The sequence below is a fragment of the Schistocerca americana genome, chromosome 1 (assembly GCF_021461395.2).
Source record: "Schistocerca americana isolate TAMUIC-IGC-003095 chromosome 1, iqSchAmer2.1, whole genome shotgun sequence".
Lineage (NCBI taxonomy): Eukaryota > Metazoa > Arthropoda > Insecta > Orthoptera > Acrididae > Schistocerca > Schistocerca americana.
In genome coordinates, this window is record NC_060119.1 from 260,877,914 (window position 1) to 260,898,181 (window position 20,268).

Consider the following 20,268-nt stretch of genomic DNA (forward strand, 5'->3'; position numbering starts at 1 on the left):
TAGCGTTACAAATTTAATGGAAAGTAGTGTATGTGTTCCACAGGCAGTAGCATATTACGTCGTAAGTATACGCATTATAGTCGACTATATTAAAAAGAAGAATGTGTAATACTGTCACTTTCCTGTGTTCAAACAAATGGAAACCCTCATTATCTGCAATGACGAATAAGAAATTCCAAGGAGAAACTCTTCTCATGAAATTGTGCAATGGCGAGCAGTCTATCCAAGAAACAGCCGCTAAGATACCGCTCTCACTCGAATAGTCGCAAACCGCTGCTTGACGACATAGAAGGGCGAAGAAAAATTGTTATGATATCTTCACTTCAAACAACTACTGCGCCGAATAACAAATTAAAGATTGTAACGTGGTGGAACAGTGTTCTACACATTTTCCAGCTGTGATAAGAAACTGGGGTTGGGAAGCTGCTTCACCAGGGTAATTTAGGTGCCGACAGATTCCCCAGAGATAGCCGGGTGCACTGTGTAATGCCAATCTTCTGCTGGTGATGACAGTGGACAGTGGACGGTAGACCGGCACCTGGCCACCTCTCTCTCTTCTCTCTCTCTCTCTCTCTCTCTCTCTCTCTCTCTCTCTCTCTCTCTCACACACACACACACACACACACACACACACTTGCTTGCTCTCCTTCAACTATCAGCTGTAAGTAGAACATCGCGAAGGGATTCACTTCAGATCTACTCTCTTGGTCCGTTTCAAAACCATATCACGTAAACCGTGCTTTAAAAGTGGCCAAAGGGAATGAGAAATTCCGACGGCTGTTTCCTCTTTGGATAACAGATGTTTTATATTATGTGAGACATGACGCGCTGAAGAGATCAACGACAATGTTTGTTCCACACGTTTTGCGTTATACATTGATTTATATTTTTTATTCAGCACGAAAAATGGTTTGATGCAACTCTCCAGTGCATGCTGTTCAGGCCTGTTGATCTCCGAATAACTACTGAAAACTACATACTTCTGAATCGGCTTATTGCGTTCACCTCTTGGTCTGGCTCTACAATTTTTACCTCAGAAACTTCCCTCCAATACTAAACTGGTGATCCCTTGATGTCTCAGAATGTGTCCAGTCAACGATCCCTTCTTTTAATCAAATTGTGTCACAATTATCTTGGCTCCCCATTTCTGTCGGCTCCTTCTCATTAGCTACGAGACCTATCCATATAATCTTCAGTATCACTCTGCAGAACCTCATTTCAAAAGCGTCCTTTTCTTCATGTCTGAAGTGATTAGTGTAAACCTTTCTCTTCCACACAGAGCTACACTTTAGACAAATGACCTCAGGGAAGACTTCATAACACTTGAATTTATAGTCGACAGAAATACTTTCCTTCCCATTGCCAACCTACGTTTTATGTCCTCTCTACATCGTCCGTCGTCATTTATTTTACTGCCCAACTTGCAAAAGTCATCTATGACTATTATTGTCTTGTCTCCTAATCGAATTTTCTCAGCATCGCCTCATTTAATTCGACTACATTCCATTTTCTTTGGTATGTGTTTGTCGGTGTTTATACTACGTCCTCCTTTCCATTCCGTTCAAGTGCTGTTCCAAGTCTTTGTTGTCTCTCGCAGATTGACGATGTCACCGACGAACCTCAATGTTTTTATTTCTTCTCCGTGAACTATAACTGCTTCTCCAAACTTTTCTTCCGTCTCCTTTACTGCTTGTTCAATGTACAAATTGAATAACTTCAAGGATAGGCTACAATTCCGTGTCACTTACTTCTCAGTCACTGCTACTCTTCCACATTCCTAGGCTATTATGATTGTAATCTGATTTCTGTACAAGTTTTATATCACCTTTCGCTCCCTGCATTTAATCCCTGCTACCTTAAAAATTTCAAAGAGCCTACTCCAGTCAACACAGAAAAACGCTTCCTCTGACGAGGAAAACACGGCAAGCACCATAACCCTATTTTTCAGAAACTTCACTTAGTGGAAAAGGAGTCAAAACAAGGAACACCTCTCGGCTCATCCGTTCCGTTGGTGCTCAGCCGTTTATGAGAAAACGACCGTCAAAGTTTTCGACGTAAATTACAAATCTTTCAGCGCGCAGTAAGTTAAACGCAACTGGTGACACAGTGTACAGCATCGTCACCTTTCCCTATTGCTTTCCGTGTTCCAAATCTCATTATCTTTATTTATTTGATTCGTTTTGTTTCTCCCATTTATCTACCCATGTACATAAAAGATTACTACATGAATGTTCCTTATTAGATTAGGGGATACAAGGGCGTTATACTACTACTGCGTTTCACAATAAGTGTATACACCTGTTATGTAATAAATGTACCATGGTATTTTCAGGGGTTATAATCTTTTTAAGTTCTTGTATTCCTATTTTTCATTCGTATATCAGTTCTTATGTTTTTCTTCAGGAAGATTAGGTGCGTTCCCTTGGATGGTACCGATTGTAAAAACATTCGAAACAGAAATTCCTAACAATATGAGCATCGGGCGTTGGCAGCTTTTTTTCGGCAAAAAAACATCGGTGACATTGCTGAGGATTTCACGCGTTGATAATAATTTCCTGGGAAACCAAGCATGACATATCACTTTTCCGAAAACCGGCAAAAACAATTGATTATGAAGTAAGACACAGTACGGGAATTTCTCCGAAAAAATTTCGAATGATTTTCCATTTCATTTATTGTCTTATTTCTTTTTAATTCATTGACCGCCCCCCCCCCCCCAATCCCCCGTGCACCACGTACCTTGCCGCGAGCGGGGCGGAGGGGTACCTGCTGAGAGGCCAGACAAATATGTGATTCAGTAGATGCAGGGACACCAGTCTGGATTATGGACTGATATGGCCGTGTAACATCAAACAAAATGGCCTAGCTGTGCTGGTACTGTGAACGGCTCAAAGGAAGGGGAAACTACAGCCGTAATTTTTCAGGACGGCATGCAGCTCTATTAAATGATGATGGCATCCTCTTGAGTAAAATAGTCCCCACTGTGAATCTCCCAATGAGGGCTACTCAGGAGGATGTCGTCATCTGGAGAAACAAAAATGGCGTTCTATTGATCGGAGCGTGGAATGTTAGATTCCTTAACGGGGTAGGTACGTTAGAAAATTTAGAAAGCGAAATAGATAGGTTCAAGTTAGATTTGGTGGTAATTAGTGGAGTTCTGAGGCAAGAGGAACAGGACTTCTGGTCAGATGAATACCGGGTTGAAAATACAAAGCCAAATAGGCGTAATGCAGAAATAGGATTAATGATGAATAACGAAATAGGAATGCCATTAAGCCACTATGAACAGCGTAGTTAAGGCCTTATCATATCCAGGATAGATACGAAGCTCTCACCTCCCACAGTAGTACAAGGTTATATTCCAACTAGCTCCGAATATGAAGAGACTGAAGAAACGTATGATGAGATAGAAGAAATTATTCACGTACTTAAAGGAGAAGAAAATTTAAGTGTGACAAGCGACTGGGATTCGATAAGAGGAAAAGGAAGAGAGGGAAAAATAGTAGGTAAGTATTGAATGGGCAAAAGCAATGAAAGAGGAATCTGCGTGGTGGAATTTGGCACAGAGCATAGTTTAATCATCGCCATCACTTGGTTTAAGAACTATGAAAGAACGCTGTACACATGGAAGAGACCTGGACACACTAGAAGGTTTCACAGTGATTACATAATGGTAAAACAGAAACTACGGCACCAGATTTCAAATTGTGAGACATTCACAGTGGCAGATGCGGACTTTGACCACAGTGTACTGGTTATGGACTGTAGATTAAAGCTGGAGAAATTGCAAAAAGGCAGAAAAATAAGGAGACAGGAACTGGGTAAAATGAAATAATCAGGGGTTATTGAGACCTTCTGAGGGAGCATTAGGTAACCGTTCACTACAACAGAAGAAAAAATATAATAAAAGACGAATAGGTAGCCTAAAGAGGTGAAATAGCGAAGGCAGAGAAGTATCAAATAAGTATTAAAGGCAAAACTAATAGATATTCTTGCGAAACACAGGAGATATTGAATTTAATTGATGAAAGGAGAAATTTAAAAAATGCTGCGAATTAGGCAGGCAAAAGCGAACAAAAAGTCTGAAAAACGAGACTGAGAGGAAGTGCAGAATGGCTAAACAGAGGTGGCTAGAAGTCAGTTGTAAGGATTTAGAAGCGTGTTTTACTGGGTTAGATATAAATACCTCTAAAGGAAAATTACAGAGGCCTTTGGAGAAAAGAGAAGCCGCTGCATGAAGATCAAGACGTCAGATAGAAAATCGAAGACGGCTGAAGGGTTGAAGGAGTATATAGAGGCTCTATAGGACGGAGATTAACTTGAAAGCAACAGTATGGAAATGGAAGGGGACGCAGATAAAGTTGTAATGGGATATATGATACTTGGTAAAAATTTGATAGAGCGCTGCGAAATCTAAGCCGAAACCAAGCCTCAGGACAGGACGATATTCCGTCAGAGCCACTGATAGCCTTGGGAAAGCCTGCTATGACACAACTCTTCCTTCTGGTGATCAAGATGTACGAGACAGGCGAAATACCCTCAGACTTCAAGAAGAACGTAATACTTGCAGTTCCAAAGAAAGCAGATGCTGAAGATGCGAACATTACCGAACTGTGAGTTTAATAAGTCATTGTTGGAAACGAATGGAAGAACTGGTAGAAACCCACCTCAGGGGAGACCAGTTTGGACTTCGGAGAAGCATAGGAACACTGGAGGCAATATTGACCCACGACTTATTTAGAAGACAGGTTGGGGAAAAGCGGAACTACGTTTTTAGCATCTGTATAATTAGAGAAAGCTTTTGACAATGTGTGCTTGAATTTTCTCTTTAAAATTCTGAAGGTAGCAGTGTAAACTACAGGGGGGAAAAGGCTGTTTACAACTTGTACAGAGACCAGACGGCAGTTACAAGAGTCGAGGGGCATGGAAATGAAGCAGTGGTTGAAAAGGGAGTGAGACAAAGGTGAAGCCTGTCTCTGATGTTATACAAACTGTACCTGATCAAGCGGTGAACGAAACAAAAACAAAAAAAGTGGAGTAGGAAATTTGTAACTTTGATGAGTCTTCAGAGAAGGAAACATGTAGAGAGGAGTCGGCAATATGCCACCTGGACGATCGAATAGTGGACCAACGTTCTTTTCACAGATGGTCAGCAGAGTGCTTCTCAGCGGATTCGCATCTGGAGGGAACGGGGAACAAGATTTCGCGACCCATACATTGTGGAAAGACGACATAAAAGTTTTCAGGGTATGGTACCGCGTCATAATGTATAAAACTACTGCTGCTGGAGAAAAGCCAACGTTTCGGCCACGGTTGCAGCGGCCTTCTTCTGAGTCTACTGGGGCCATGACGCGGTACTATACCCAGAAAACCTTTATGTCGACCGACTCTGGCCGCGGAAGCCTACGCAATTATATTGTGGAAAGAGACTGACATCGAGCAGAATCTTCAATGGCCGGGGTAGGGATTATAGTGAGCAATCGAGCACCTCTTCATAAAATTGTATGGGTGAATCGGCATGGTTTAACTGCTGTCAGATATCGTGACGTGATCGTGGGACCTCGTATGAGGTTCTTGCGAGCTGCCTTGGGCCCAGATCCTATTGATGAACGATTACGCTCGATCTCATAGAGCGAGGGTGGTTAATTTTTTCTTGCAAACGGAAGATACTGCAAGCGTCGCGTGGCCTGCTCGCTCTCCAGGTTAGCACTTGCTTTCTTTGGAATCGGAATTATTACATTTTTCTAGAAGCGTGAGGGTGTGTAGACACACATCATGCGCAGACGGTGGAGTAAGTTTGTCATGGTTGACGCTCCCAAGAATATCAGCAGTTCCGACGTAATGTGCTCTGCTCCAGATGCTTTGTTTCGACTGAGGTCTTTCAATGCTCTGTCAAATTCTTCTCACAATATCTCATCTCTTCTCATCTCCATCTACGTCCTCTTGCCCTTTTATGATTTTGCCCGTAAGCTCGTTTTCCATGTATAGACTCTCTACATATCCTTCCTCTTTTAAGCTTTTCCTTCTTTGCTTAGTACTATTTTCCATCTGAGATCTTGATCTTCATGTAACCGCCTCTCTTTTCTCTAAAGACCATTTTAATTTTCCTATAGGCTTTGTCCATCTTTCCACTAGCGATGTACGCTTCTGTAACCTTGCGAAGTTTCTTTAGCTTATCATACTTAGCCATTTTGCAGTTCCCGTCTGTCTCATCTCTAAGATGTTTCTAATATCTTTCACCAGCTTCATTTGTTGCCTTTTTTATTTTTTCTCTTTTCATGAACTATGTTCAGTGTCTCCTGTGATATCCAAGTTTCTCTATCAGCCGTTCGTTCCTTTCTTTATTTGATCCTTCACTATTTCATCTCTCAAACAGAAACATTAGGCTTTTACTGCACTGTTTTTCCCGATTTAGTCAGTCATTGCTTCATTCTCCCTTCGAAGCACTCAAAACATCTGTTTCTCTCAGTTATCCAGGTCCCATCTTTCTAATTCTCTGCATTCTGAATTTGCTCCAGTGTTAATCTACAGTTCACAACTAATAAACTGTGATGAGAGTCCACTGCTGCCTATGGAAATAACTTGCGGTTTAAAATCTGTTTCCGAAATCTGTCTTGCCATTGTATAATGAATCCGAAACGTTCTGGTGTCTCCAGAACTCTCCATACATATAACCTCCCTTTACAGTCCTTACACCGAATTTTAGAGATAATCAAATTACGTTAGTGCAAAACTTTAGCAGACTGCCTACTACCGAATTCGAATTCCACAATTAAATTTCCGTCTCGCTTAACTCTCTGAATAATCTCTTCTATCTTATAATAAATTTCTTCAATCTCTTTATCATCTTCGGAACCAGTTGTCATGTAAACTTGTACAGCTGTGGTGGTGTTCGCTTCTTGTCTATATTGGATAAGATAATACATTCACTATACCATTAGTAGTAGCTTGCCTGCAATCCCGTTTTCTTATTGGCTAGTAGCTTGTCCATCTACACTTTGATGTGGCTCAGTCTGCTTGAATGGAAAGGGAAAAAAACAGGAAACACGTATTTCTAATATGTATGGGAATCGGATATACATCATAATGTCATTCTCTCCCCTGTCTCTGTCCATCTTCCCCTACTCCTTTCTTTGCCCATCTCCTCCTCCTCCCAACTCACTCTGTCTATACCCTCCTCCCCGTTTCTCTGTACATCTTCTCCTTCATCCTCTCTCTTTCCATCTGCCCCTCTCTCTCTCCCTGTCCCCCTTTCTCAGTCCATCACTTTCTCTCCACATTTTCTCGCCATCTTCTCTTGCCCCCTCTCTCTCCATGTCCTCCTTCCCGTTTTCTATGTCAGTTTCCTGCGACACCTTTGTCCATATCCTCTTTCCCCCTTTCTCTGACCTGGGACCTTGCTTATCGCTGTTGTAACTTCAGAGTGTGTAGTAGTTTTCTAAGCATAAACCAATCACCCACAAAATACAAATTTCCTGATTGCTAATAACGCTATCAAAAATATCTGGACATCCCAAAAACATACTTTTTAATATTAGGTGCATTGTGTTGACACCTACTGCCAGGTACTCCATATCAGCGATGTCGTTAGACATCATGAGAATGGAGATTGGGGCACTCCACGGAACTCACAGACTTCGAACATGGTCAGGTGTTTGGGTGTCACTTGTGACATATGTCTGTACGCGAGATTTCCACACTCCTAAACATCCCTAGGTCCACTGTTTCCGATGTGACGGTGAAGTGGAAACGTGAAGGGACAGGTACAGCACAAAAGCGTACAGGCCGACATCGTCTATTGACTGACAGAGATTGACAACAATTGAAAAGGGTCGTAATGTGTAATAGACCGACATGTATCCAGACTACCATACCGGAATTTATAATTCCATTCACTGCAAGTACTATGACAGTCAGGTGGGAGGTGAGAAAACATGGATTTCATGGTCGAGTGGCTGCTCACAAGCCACACATAACGTCGGTGAATGCCTAACAACCCCTCGCTTGGTGTAAGGGGCGTAAACATTGGACGATTGAGCAATGGAAAAGCGTTGTGTGGAGTGACGAATCACGGTACACAATGTGGCGATCCAACGGCGGGGTTTGGGTATGACAAATGCCCGGTGTACGTCATCTGCCAGCCTGTGTAGTGCAAACAGTAAAATTCGGAGGCCCTGGTGTTATGGTGTGGTCGTGTTTTTCATGGAGGTGACTTGCACCCCTTGTTGTTTTCCGTGGCATTATCACAGCACAGGCCTACACTGATGTTTTAAAAACCTTCTTGCTTCCCACTGTTGAAGAGCAATTCAGGGATGGCGATTGCGTCTTTCAACACGATGAAACACGTGTTCATAATGCAAGGCCTGTGACGGAGTGGTTACACGACAATAACATCCCTGTAATGGACGGGCCTGCACAGAGTCCTGACCTGAATCCTGCAAAACACCTTTGGGATGTTTTAGAATGCCGACTACGTGCCAGGCCTCAATGACCGATATCGATGCCTCTGCTCAGTGCAGCACTGCGTGAAGAATGGGCTGACATTCCACAAGAAACCTTCCAGCACCTGAGTGAACGTATGCCTGAGAGAGTGGAAGCTGTCATCAAGGCTAAGGGTGGGCCAAGATCATACTGAATTCCAGCATTAGTGATGGAGGGTGCCACGAAGTTGTAAGTCATTTTCAGCCAGGTGACCAGATACTTTTGACCACACGCACACACACACACACACACACACACACACACACACACACACACACATATATATATATATATATATATATATATATATATATATATATATATACCAAAGCAACTGATATAGGCATGCGTATTCAAATACAGAGGTATGTAAACAGGCAGAAAACGGCACTGCTGTCGGCAACCTCTGAGCACTATGGGACTTAACATCTGTGGTCATCAATACCCTAGAACTTAGAACTACTTAAACCTAACCAACCTAAGGACATCACACACATCCATGCCCGAGGCAGGATTTGAACCTGCGACCGTAGCCGTCACGTGGTTCCAGACTGAAGCGCCTAGAACCGCACGGCCACACCGGCCGGCTATAAGACAACAAGTGTTGCCTGGCGCAGATATTAGATCGGTTACTGCTACTACTGTGGCTTTGAACGTGGTGTTACGGTCGGCGATGGGACACAGGGTCTCCGAGGTAGCAATCAAACGGGAACTGGTATGGAGAGAACCTCATGAATCCATAGACACGGCATGTCAGCAGAGGACTGTTTAAGCTGGTGGAGACTCTATAATGGTGTGGAGCTGGTGTAGTTGGACTGATATGGGCCCCCTTATATGTCTAGACACGTACATAAGCATCCTGTCTGATCACCTGCATCCATTCATGTCCATTGTGCATTCCGACGGACTGTGACAACCCACACGTACGGAGTGGCTCCAGGAACACTCTTCTAAGTGGAAACGCTTCTGCTGGCCGCCAAACTCCCCAGACATGAACATGATTGAGTGTATCTATGATGCCTTGCAACGTGCTGTTCAGAAGACTTCTCCACCTCCTCGTTCTCTTACGGATTTATGGATAGCCCTGCAGGATCATGGTGTCAGTTCCCTCCTGCACTACTTCACACATTAGTCGAATCCATGCCATGTCGTGTTGCGGCACTTCTGAGTACCTGAACGGCCCCTCCACGATATAAGCTGTTGTTGTTGTGATCTTCAGTCCTGAGACTGGTTTGATGCAGCTCCCCATGCTACTCTATCCTGTGCAAGCTTCTTCATCTCCCAGTACCTACTGCAACCTACATCCTTCTGAATCTGCTTAGTGTATTGATCTCTTGGTCTCCCTCTACGATTTTTACCCTCCACGCTGCCCTCCAATACTAAATTGGTGATCCCTCGATGTCTCAGAACATGTCCTACCAACCGATCCCTTCTTCTAGTCAAGTTGTGCCACAAGCTCCTCTTCTCCCCAATTCTGTTCAATACCTCCTCATTAGTTATGTGATCTACCCATCTAATCTTCAGCATTCTTCTGTAGCACCACATTTCGAATGCTTCTATTCTCTTCTTGTCTAAACTATTTATCATCCACGTTTCACTTCCACACATGGCTACACTCCATACAAATACTTTTAGAAACGTTTTCTGACATTTAAATCTATACTCGATGTTAACAAATTCCTCTTCTTCAGAAACGCTGTCCTTGCCGTTACCAGTCTACATTTAACATCCTCTCTACTTCGACCATCATCAGTTATTTTGCTCCCAAAATAGCAAAACTCCTTTACTACTTTAAGTGTCTCATTTCCTAATCTAATTCCCTCAGCATCACCCGACTTAATTCGACTACATTCCAATATCTTCGTTTTGCTTTTGTTGATGTTCATCTTATACCCTCCTTTCAAGACTCTGTCCATTCCGTTCAACTGCTCTTCCAAGCCCTTTGCTGTCTCCGACAGAATTACAATGTCATCGGCGAACCTCAAAGTTTTTATTTCTTCTCCATGGATTTTAATACCTACTCCGAACTTTTCTTTCGTTTCCTTTACTGCTTGCTCAATATACAGATTGAATAGCAACGGGGAGAGGCTACAACCCTGTCTCACTCCCTTCCCAACCACTGCTTCCCTTTCATACCCCTCGACTCTTATAACTGCCAACTGGTTTCTGTAAAAATTGTAAATAGACTTTCGCTCCCTGTATTTTACCCCTGCCACCTTCAGAACTTGAAAGAGAGTATTCCAAACAACATTGTCAAAAGCTTTCTCTAAGCCTACAAATGCTAGAAACGTAGGTTTGCCTTTCCTTAATCTTTCTTCTAAGATAAGCCGTAGGGTCAATATTGCCTCACGTGTTCCAACATTTCTACGGAATCCAAACTGATCTTCCCCGAGGTCGGCTTCTATCACTTTTTCCATTCGTCTGTAAAGAATTCGCGTCAGTATTTTGCAGCTGTGACTTGTTACACTGATAGTTCGGTAATTTTCACATCTGTCAACACCTGCTTTCATTGGGATTGGAATTATTATATTCTTCTTGAAGTCTGAGGGTATTTCGCCTGTCTCATATATCTTGCTCACCAGATGGCAGAGTTTTGTCAGGACTGGCTCTCCCAAGGCTGTCAGTAGTTCTAATGCAATGTTGTCTACTCCGGGGGCCTTGTTTCGGCTCAGGCTAGTGTACCCGTTTCTTTGGCTCTTCAGTGTATATATACGATCTCCCTTTATATATTCATGTATTGTATATATTAAAAAGATACATACATTAAAAAACAAGTCGTAAAGCACTTCTGTATTATAACGTGACATTGTGTCAATAATTCAAAGTAATTGCTCAAGAACTTTCGGAGATTAAAGCTGATTTATGGTAGCAGGATACATTGCCTCATGTTTTCCTCGATATATTCCCACTGTAACGTGGAAGAATAAATGAAAGTCAAATTCGCACCTTACATAAGAGTTTTATACATCATAACGGAAGGTGATTATGACACCTAACTTACTTCGGCGGTAATGAGCAATTTGCCTGTAAGTATGTAATGCAAATGAGATAACACTCTATCAAGGGTATTAACACACTACTCCTATATAATGCATGTCAATGAGCAGAAGGTGAAACAGGCAGTGAGAGGAAACATTTTGTGTGGAAGACAGTGCAGGCAGACGCACAGGACGGACCCCGGGAGGCACTACGGAAAGCTCTTAAGGGGGGTGTCCCGCGGCGGGAGTCAGAGACCGGACAGGTGACGCAAACTGCAGAGCGAGTAAAGGCCGGTTCCCACTAGGGCTGCCGTGCGTCAAAACCGCGCGTCAGCGGCGTGGTTGCCATGGAAACGGCGTCAGCGGCACGGCGCGGCGGGCTCTGCGTTGCGGTTTGCCCATGTCGAACCGCTTCCGCTGCCGCGTGATGCGCTCCAGGTGCGCGCCGCCAATCACAGAACGCGCTGAGCGTGACGTCAGGTACGGCACCCCGGGCCACACGAACTTCCTCCGAAGCGCTGGCGCGGACGCGGCGTCAGCTATGAAAAACATATCATCCGATTCCAAGGAAACTATTCGGTAGAAAAATTTGATTCTTGGGCATGTTATAGCCTGATATCTTCTCTCGATAAAGGACTGAATTTCTTTTCGTTATTCGTCGTAGTTACTTGCTGTATCGCATTTACGTAAACCTTTACACGAAATTTTAATGAGTGTGGAGAGGTGAAAACGCATTGCGTGGACTTTGCGTACAGTTCATTTTAGGTATCACATTATTGCGTATGAAATTTAGTCAACATATCGAAATTGTTTTTAAAGCTGAGAGCAGATCGATAGCTATCACCGTTCTCGAGATATTGAATGATATGACGGCGGACGGGCTGTGCCGTGACCGACCGCGGCTCGCTCGCGACGCGACCGATACTTCGTCCTGCTCATCGTAAACCATGTGGTTGTATCAACTGCAAATTTCGTAAACGTTTCAAGAAATCGAAACGTGTGTTTTTGCAAACGATAACTTGTGAAAAGTCATGTATTTCGTCGCATGATAAATATCCTAAATCTGTTTATCTACCGAGATATGAAAGTAACTACAGTTTTTCAGAAGGGATAGATGAATTTTTTTTAACGGCATTAATAGCATGTCGAATGAGAAGTTAAACCGAAACTAATTTGCTGGTATGTCATAAGATGTAATTTACTAAATATGTAGAGCTATTGATTATTTCCTTTCTTTTTTCTTTATCCAGTGTACTTTACTGATTCAAGACGCGTTTCGCCTTTTACTTTAAGGCATCTTTGGTGGAATCTAGAATGATTCAGTTTTGTTTTGATATGTGATACTTGCAGATTATAAAACAGTTCACATCTTTTTTTACGTGAATGACTGATTACTTTCAGTGAATCGAGTTTTTGGCGGACATATACGTTTCCCCTCACCTGGTCACATGCTGGAGGTTGAACTAAAACTTAGATTATGGAACATAAGCACATTTTCATGTTCACTCTTTTTTCTTCTGTCACTAGCAGTAGACGTTTTACTGAAAACTCTGATTTGACGTCGTAACTACAGTGTGTTCACCTCATGTCCCTTCCTGTCTGGTTTGTTTATGTACATGATGCCAAACTGCAGAATTATATGCTGAAAACTAATGTTTGTTTATTTTCGTTCTCCTTATATCTGTATGTGTGTGTGGCTAGCCGGTGATAGTTATAGAAAGTTGAAAGTGAATCCAGTAGTTGTCAGACAGTGGTTGAAAGATTTGGTGTTCAGCTGATTTCAGTTTTGGTTTAAATGTTTTGTGGAGGAGTGCATGGAAGAGTAAATTCACTGCTTACATTAACAGATAAAATAGTAGAATAGTATTTCAACAGATGATTATTATCAGAATAGTATCAACCAACCCCTTTGTCCTCACTCTTCGACACCCCATAATACGTCCTGTCAACTAACACCTACTGTTGTCAAAGTTGTGCTGTAATTTCCTCTTCCTCCTCTATTTAATTCCATACCTCTTCTTTAGTCACACGATCCTCGTATCTAATGTTCAGCATTCTTATGAATCACCACGTTTTGAAAGCGTCTATTGTCTTTTTGACAGAACTGTTCATCATCCACGTTTCACTTACGTACAAGGCTGCACTCCACACAAATACCTTCGTAAAATAGTATCCAACCATTAGAATTTATATTCGGCATGAACAAATTTTCTTTTTCAGAACGCTTTTCTTGCTATTGACAGTCTTCAGTCAGGTTTGCGTCTGCATCAGGAAATGCCTTACAACTTAAAATCTGGTTTCGAAAACTGTTCGAAATATATATTATTCTTTCGTGATTCTTAAGCAAGGTGCTGGCGATGATTACATTATGCTCTGTGGGAAATTATATCAGGTGGCTTCCACTTTCATCCCTTCCCCCTAGCCTTTGTGTTCTTACTGTTTCGTGTACCTGCTACCGTATCACATTTTAAATTTTTGTCTCGCTTAACTATCTGAATAATTTCTTTTGTCGTACATTGTTTCAATGTGTTAGGAGATAGTGAACAATCGTGAACGATAGTCATGAAATCTGTTCATGTTGAAATGAGAAAACATGAATAATGAAATATGTGAAAGAGTGCATTGTACAGAAAATGAAAAATTGGTATGTCTTCACCCAACTTGGTCTTTCCTTCATGTAGGTGTAAGATATAGTTAATCAAACGCACCGCGCGTTTCGGTGGGTCCCACCCCGTACCTCAGTGGCTGTCCGTCATTGGCTACCGCTAACGTCTGCCGCTTCCAGGTGGGAACGCCAATTCCGCGAGCCGCCGCGTCAACGCGGAAAACGCTTGCCGCTGCCGTTGCCGCACGCCGCGCTGCCGCGCTCTAGTGGGAACCGGCCTTAAAGGCCGGTTCCCACTAGGGCTACCGCGCGTCAAAACCGCGCGTCAGCGGCGTGGTTGCCATGGAAATGGCGTCAGCGGCAAGGCGCGGCGGGCTCTGCGTCGCGGTTTGACCATGTCGAACCGCTTCCGCTGCCGCGTGCCGCGCTCCAGGTGCGCGCCGCCAATCACAGAACGCGCTGAGCGTGACGTCAGGTACGGACCCCCGGGCCACACGAACTTTCGCCGAACCGCTGGCGCGGACGCGGCGGCAGCTATGAAATACTTGTCATCCGATTCCAAGGAAACTATTCGGTAGAAAAATTTGATTCTTGGGCATGTTACAGCCTGATATCTTCTCTCGATAAAGGACCGAATTTCTTTTCATTATTCGTGGTGATTACTTGCTGTATCGCATTTACGTAAACCTTTACACGAAATTTGAATGAGTGTGCAGAGGTAAAAACGCATTGCGTGGACTTTGCGTACAGTTCATTTTAGGTAATACATTATTGCGTATGAAATTTAGTCAACATATCGAAATTGTTTTTAAAGCTGAGAGCAGAACGATAGCTATCATCGTTCTCGAGATATTGGATGATATATCGGCGGACGGGCTGTGCGGTGACCGCGCACGGGTCAACTGCAAATTTCGTAAACGGTTCAAGAAATCGGAACGTGTTTTTTTGCAAACGATAACTTGTAAAAACTCATGTATTTCATCGCATGATAAATATCCAAAATCTGTTTAACTACCAAGATATGAAAGAAACTACAGTTTTTTCGGAAGGGATAGATTAATTTTTTTAAACAGCATTTAATAGCATGTGTAATGAGAAGTTAAACCGAGACTAATTTGCTGGTATGTCATAAGATGTAATTTGCTAATTACCTACAGCTATTGATTATTTCCTTTGGAAGTAACAAACTTTTTTTCTTTATCCAGTGTACTTTATTGGTTCAAGACGCATTTCGCCTTTTACTTTAATGCATCTTCGGTGGAATCTAGAATGATTCAGTTTTGTTTTGATATGTGATACTTGCAGATTATAAAACAGTTCACATCTTTTTTTACGTGAATAACTGATTACTCTGAACGGAATGGACAGTGTCTTGGAAGGAGGATATAAGATGAACATCAACAAAACCAAATCGAGGATAATGGAATGTAGTCGAATTAAGTCGGGTGATGCTGATGGAATTATATTAGGAAATGAGACACTTAAGGTAGTAAAGGTGTTTTGCTATTTGGGGAGCAAAATAACTGACGATGGTCGAAGTAGAGAGGATATAAAAGTAGACTGGCAATGGCAAGGAAAGCGTTTCTGAAGAAGAAAAATTTGTTAACATCGAGTATAGATTTAAATGTCAGGAAGTCGTTTCTGAAAGTACTTGTATGGAGTGTAGCCATGTATGGAAGTGAAACGTGGACGATAAATAGTTTAGACAAGAAGAGAATAGAAGCTTTCGAAATGTGGTGCTACAGAAGAATGCTGAAGATTAGATGGGTAGATCATGTAACTAATGAGGAGATATTGAATAGAATTGGGGAGAAGAGAAGTTTGTGGGACAACTTGACTAGAAGAAGGGATCGGTTGGTAGGACATGTTCTGAGACATCGAGGGATCACCAATTTAGTATTGGAGGGCAGCGTGGAGGGTAAAACTCGTAGAGGGAGACCAAGAGATAAATACCCTAAGCAGATTCAGAAGGATGTAGGCTGCAGTAGGTACTGAGAGATGAAGAAGCTTGCACAGGATAGAGTAGCATGGAGAGCTGCATCAAACCAGTCTCAGGACTGAAGACCACAACAACAACAACTGATTACTTACAGTGAATCGAGTTTTTGGCGGACATCTGCGTTTCCCCTCACCTGGTCACATGCTGGAGGTTGAACTAAAACTTAGATTGTGGAACATAAGCACATTTTCATGTTCACTCTTTTTTCTTCTGTCACTTGCTGTAGACATTTTACCGAAAACACTGATTTGAAGTCATAACTACAGTGTGTTCACCTCATGTCCCTTCCTGTTTGGTTTGTTTATGTGCATGTTGCCAATCTAAAGAATTATATGCTGAAAACTAATGTTTGTTTATTTCTGTCCTCCTTATATCTTTATGTGTGTGTGTGGCTAGCCAGTGATAGTTATAGAAAGTTGAAAGAGAATGCAGTAGTTGTCAGACAGTGGTTGAAAGATTTGGTGTTCAGCTGATTTCAGTTCTGGTTTAAATGTTTCGTGGAGAAGTGCATGGAATAGTAAATTCACTGCTTACATTAATCGATAAAATAGCAGAATAGCATTTCAACAGATGATTATTATCAGAATACTATCACCCAACCCCTTTGTCCTCACTCTTTGACGCCTCATAATATATCCTGTCAACGTACGCCTCTTGTAGTCAAAGTTGTGCCGTAATTTCCTCTTCCTCTTCCTGCTCTAATTCCGTTCCTCTTCTTTAGTTACACGATCCTCATATCTAATCTTCAGCATTCCTATTGATCACCACGTTTTGAAAGCGTCCATTGTCTTCTTGACAGAACTGTTCATAGCCCACGTTTCACTTACATACAAGGCTGCACTCCACACAAATACCTTTGTAAAATTGTACCCAATCATTAGAATTTATATTCGATGTGAACCAAGTTTCTTTTTCAGAACGCTTTTGTTGCTATTCACAGTCTTCATTTTATATCCTCTCTACTTCTGCCTTCTCAATTACTGCTTCCCTTGCAAGTCATTAAAGTCTTAGAAATGCAGTTTCGTTTCTGTACAAGTTGTAGATAATCTTGTGGCCCTATGTTTTAGAGCTTCAAAGAAAGTTTTAATTAAGATTGTCAAAATCTTTCCCTAAACATGCAAATGCTATAAACACAGTTTCGCAGTTCTTCAGTGTGTCAACTTAACTAAGTGGTAGGATCAGTATTGCATTGCATGTTCAGACATTTCACAGGAATCTAACATTGTGCTTATGTTAGTTTGTACAACCCCTCCCCCTCTCCTCTCTACATATTCCTTCCACTTTCTAGCCTTCTCTTATTTGCTTAGTTCTGGCTTGCCAGATGAGTTCTTGGCAGTTGCTTCTCCTTTGAGCAAAGTTTTCTTTGTTCTTTCTCATTTTCATTCCCCTGTTTTCCAAGTGCAAAATCGCGTTGCAATTTTGGACTTTCTGTCAACGTCATGTTTAGACATTTCTATTTCCCATGGCCTACTTTATTTGCTGCATTTTTATATATTTCCCTCGTGTCAAATTTAATATATCACGTTTTATCTAACGATTTCTACTGTACCTTCTTCCCGTTCACATACTCTGCTGCATTCACCACTTTTTCTCTCAAAGATATCCATTCGTATTCTAGCGGATTCCTTTCTCTGTTTCAGTCAGTTGTTGCATTACGGTAACTTTAAGATTATCGAAAAACTGTGGGTCTTGACTTATTCAAGTTCAATTTCCTTAATTTGCTACCGTTTACTGTCTCTTTAGTTGTAAACCGCAGCTCGTAACCAATAAATTATTGTAGGTTTGCGTCTGCACCAGGAAATATCTTATAATTTAAAATCTGGTTTCGAAAACTTTGTTCCAAGTATGTATTATTCTTTCATGATTCTTAAGCAAGGTGCTGGCGATGATTACATTGCGCTCTGTGCTAAATTCTATCAGGTGGCTTCCACGTTCATCCCTTCCCCCAAGCCTTTGTGTTTTTAGTGTTTTCCTGTACCTGCTACCGTATCACACTTTAAATTTTTGTCTCGCTTAACTATCTGAATAATCGCTTTTATTGTACATTGTTTCAATGTGTAGGGAGATAGTGGACAATCATGAACGATAGTCATGAAATCTGTTTATGTTGAAATGAGAAAACATGAATAATGAAATATGTAAAAGAGTACATTGTACAGAAAATGAAAAATTTGTATGTCTTCACCCAACTTCGTCTTTCCTTCATGTAGGTATAAGATACAGTTATTCAAACACACCGGTCGTTTCGGTGGGTTCCACCCCGTACCTCAGTGGCTGTTCGTCATTGGCTACCGCTAGCGTCTGCCGCTTCCAGATGGGAACGCCAATTCCGCGAGCCGCCGCGTCAAAGCGGAAAACGCTTGCCGCTGCCGTTGCCGCACGCCGCGCTGCCGCGCTCTAGTGGGAACCGGCCTTAAAGGCCGGTTCCCACTAGGGCTGCCGCACGTCAAAACCGCGCGTCAGCGGCGTGGTTGCCATGGAAACGGCGTCAGCGGCACGGCGCGGCGGGCTCTGCGTCGCGGTTTGCCCATGTTGAACCGCTTCCGCTGCCGCGTGACGCGCTCCAGGTGCGCGCCGCCAATCACAGAACGCGCTGAGCGTGACGTCAGGTACGGACCCTCGGGCCACACGAACTTCCGCCGAAGCGCTGGCGCGGACGCGGCGGCAGCTATGAAAAACATATCATCCGATTCCAAGGAAACTATTCGGTAGAAAAATTTGATTCTTGGGCATGTTATAGCCTGATATCTTCTCTCGATAAAGGATCGAATTTCTTTTCGTTATTCGTCGTAGTTACTTGCTGTATCGCATTTACGTAAACCTTTACACGAAATTTTAATGAGTGTGCAGAGGTGAAAACGCATTGTGTGGACTTTGCGTACAGTTCATTTTAGGTTATACATTATTGCGTATGAAATTTAGTCAACATATCGAAATTGTTTTTAAAGCTGAGAGCAGATCGATAGCTATCACCGTTCTCGAGATATTGAATGATATGTCGGCGGACGGGCTGTGCCGTGACCGACCGCGGCTCGCTCGCGACGCGACCGATACTTCGTCCTGCTCGTCGTAAACCATGTGGTTGTATCAACCGCAAATTTCGTAAACGTTTCAAGAAATCAAAACGTGTGTTTTTGCAAACGATAACTTTTGAAAAGTCATGTATTTCGTCGCATGGTAAATATCCTAAATCTGTTTATCTACCGAGATATGAAAGTAACTACAGTTTTTCAGAAGGGATGGATGAATTTTTTTAAACGGCATTAATAGCATGTCGAATGAGAAGTTAAACCGAAACTAATTTGCTGGTATGTCATAAGATGTAATTTACTAAATATGTAGAGTTATTGATTATTTCCTTTCTTTTTTCTTTATCCAGTGTACTTTACTGATTCAAGACGCGTTTAGCCTTTTACTTTAAGGCATCTTTGGTGGAATCTAGAATGATTCAGTTTTGTTTTGATATGTGATACTTGCAGATTATAAAACAGTTCACATCCTTTTTTATGTGAATGACTGATTACTTTCAGTGAATCGAGTTTTTGGCGGACATATACGTTTCCCCTCACCTGGTCACATGCTGTAGGTTGAACTAAAACTTAGATTATGGAACACAAGCACATTTTCATGTTCGCTCTTTTTTCTTCTGTCACTAGCAGTAGACGTTTTACTGAAAACTCTGATTTGATGTCGTAACTACAGTGTGTTCACCTCATGTCCCTTCCTGTCTGGTTTGTTTATGTACATGTTGCCAAACTGCAGAATTATATGCTGAAAACTAATGTTTGTCTATTTTCGTTCTCCTTATATCTGTATGTGTGTGCGGCTAGACAGTGATAGTTATAGAAAGTTGAAAGTGAATCCAGTAGTTGTCAGACAGTGGTTGAAAGATTTGGTGTTCAGCTGATTTCAGTTTTGGTTTAAATGTTTTGTGGAGGAGTGCATGGAAGAGTAAATTCACTGCTTACATTAACAGATAAAATAGTAGAATAGTATTTCAACAGATGATTATTATCAGAATAGTATCAACCAACCCCTTTGTCCTCACTCTTTGACGCCCCATAATACGTCCTGTCAACTAACACCTACTGTTGTCAAAGTTGTGCTGTAATTTCCTCTTCCTCCTCTATTTAATTCCATACCTCTTCTTTAGTCACACGATCCTCGTATCTAATGTTCAGCATTCTTATGAATCACCACGTTTT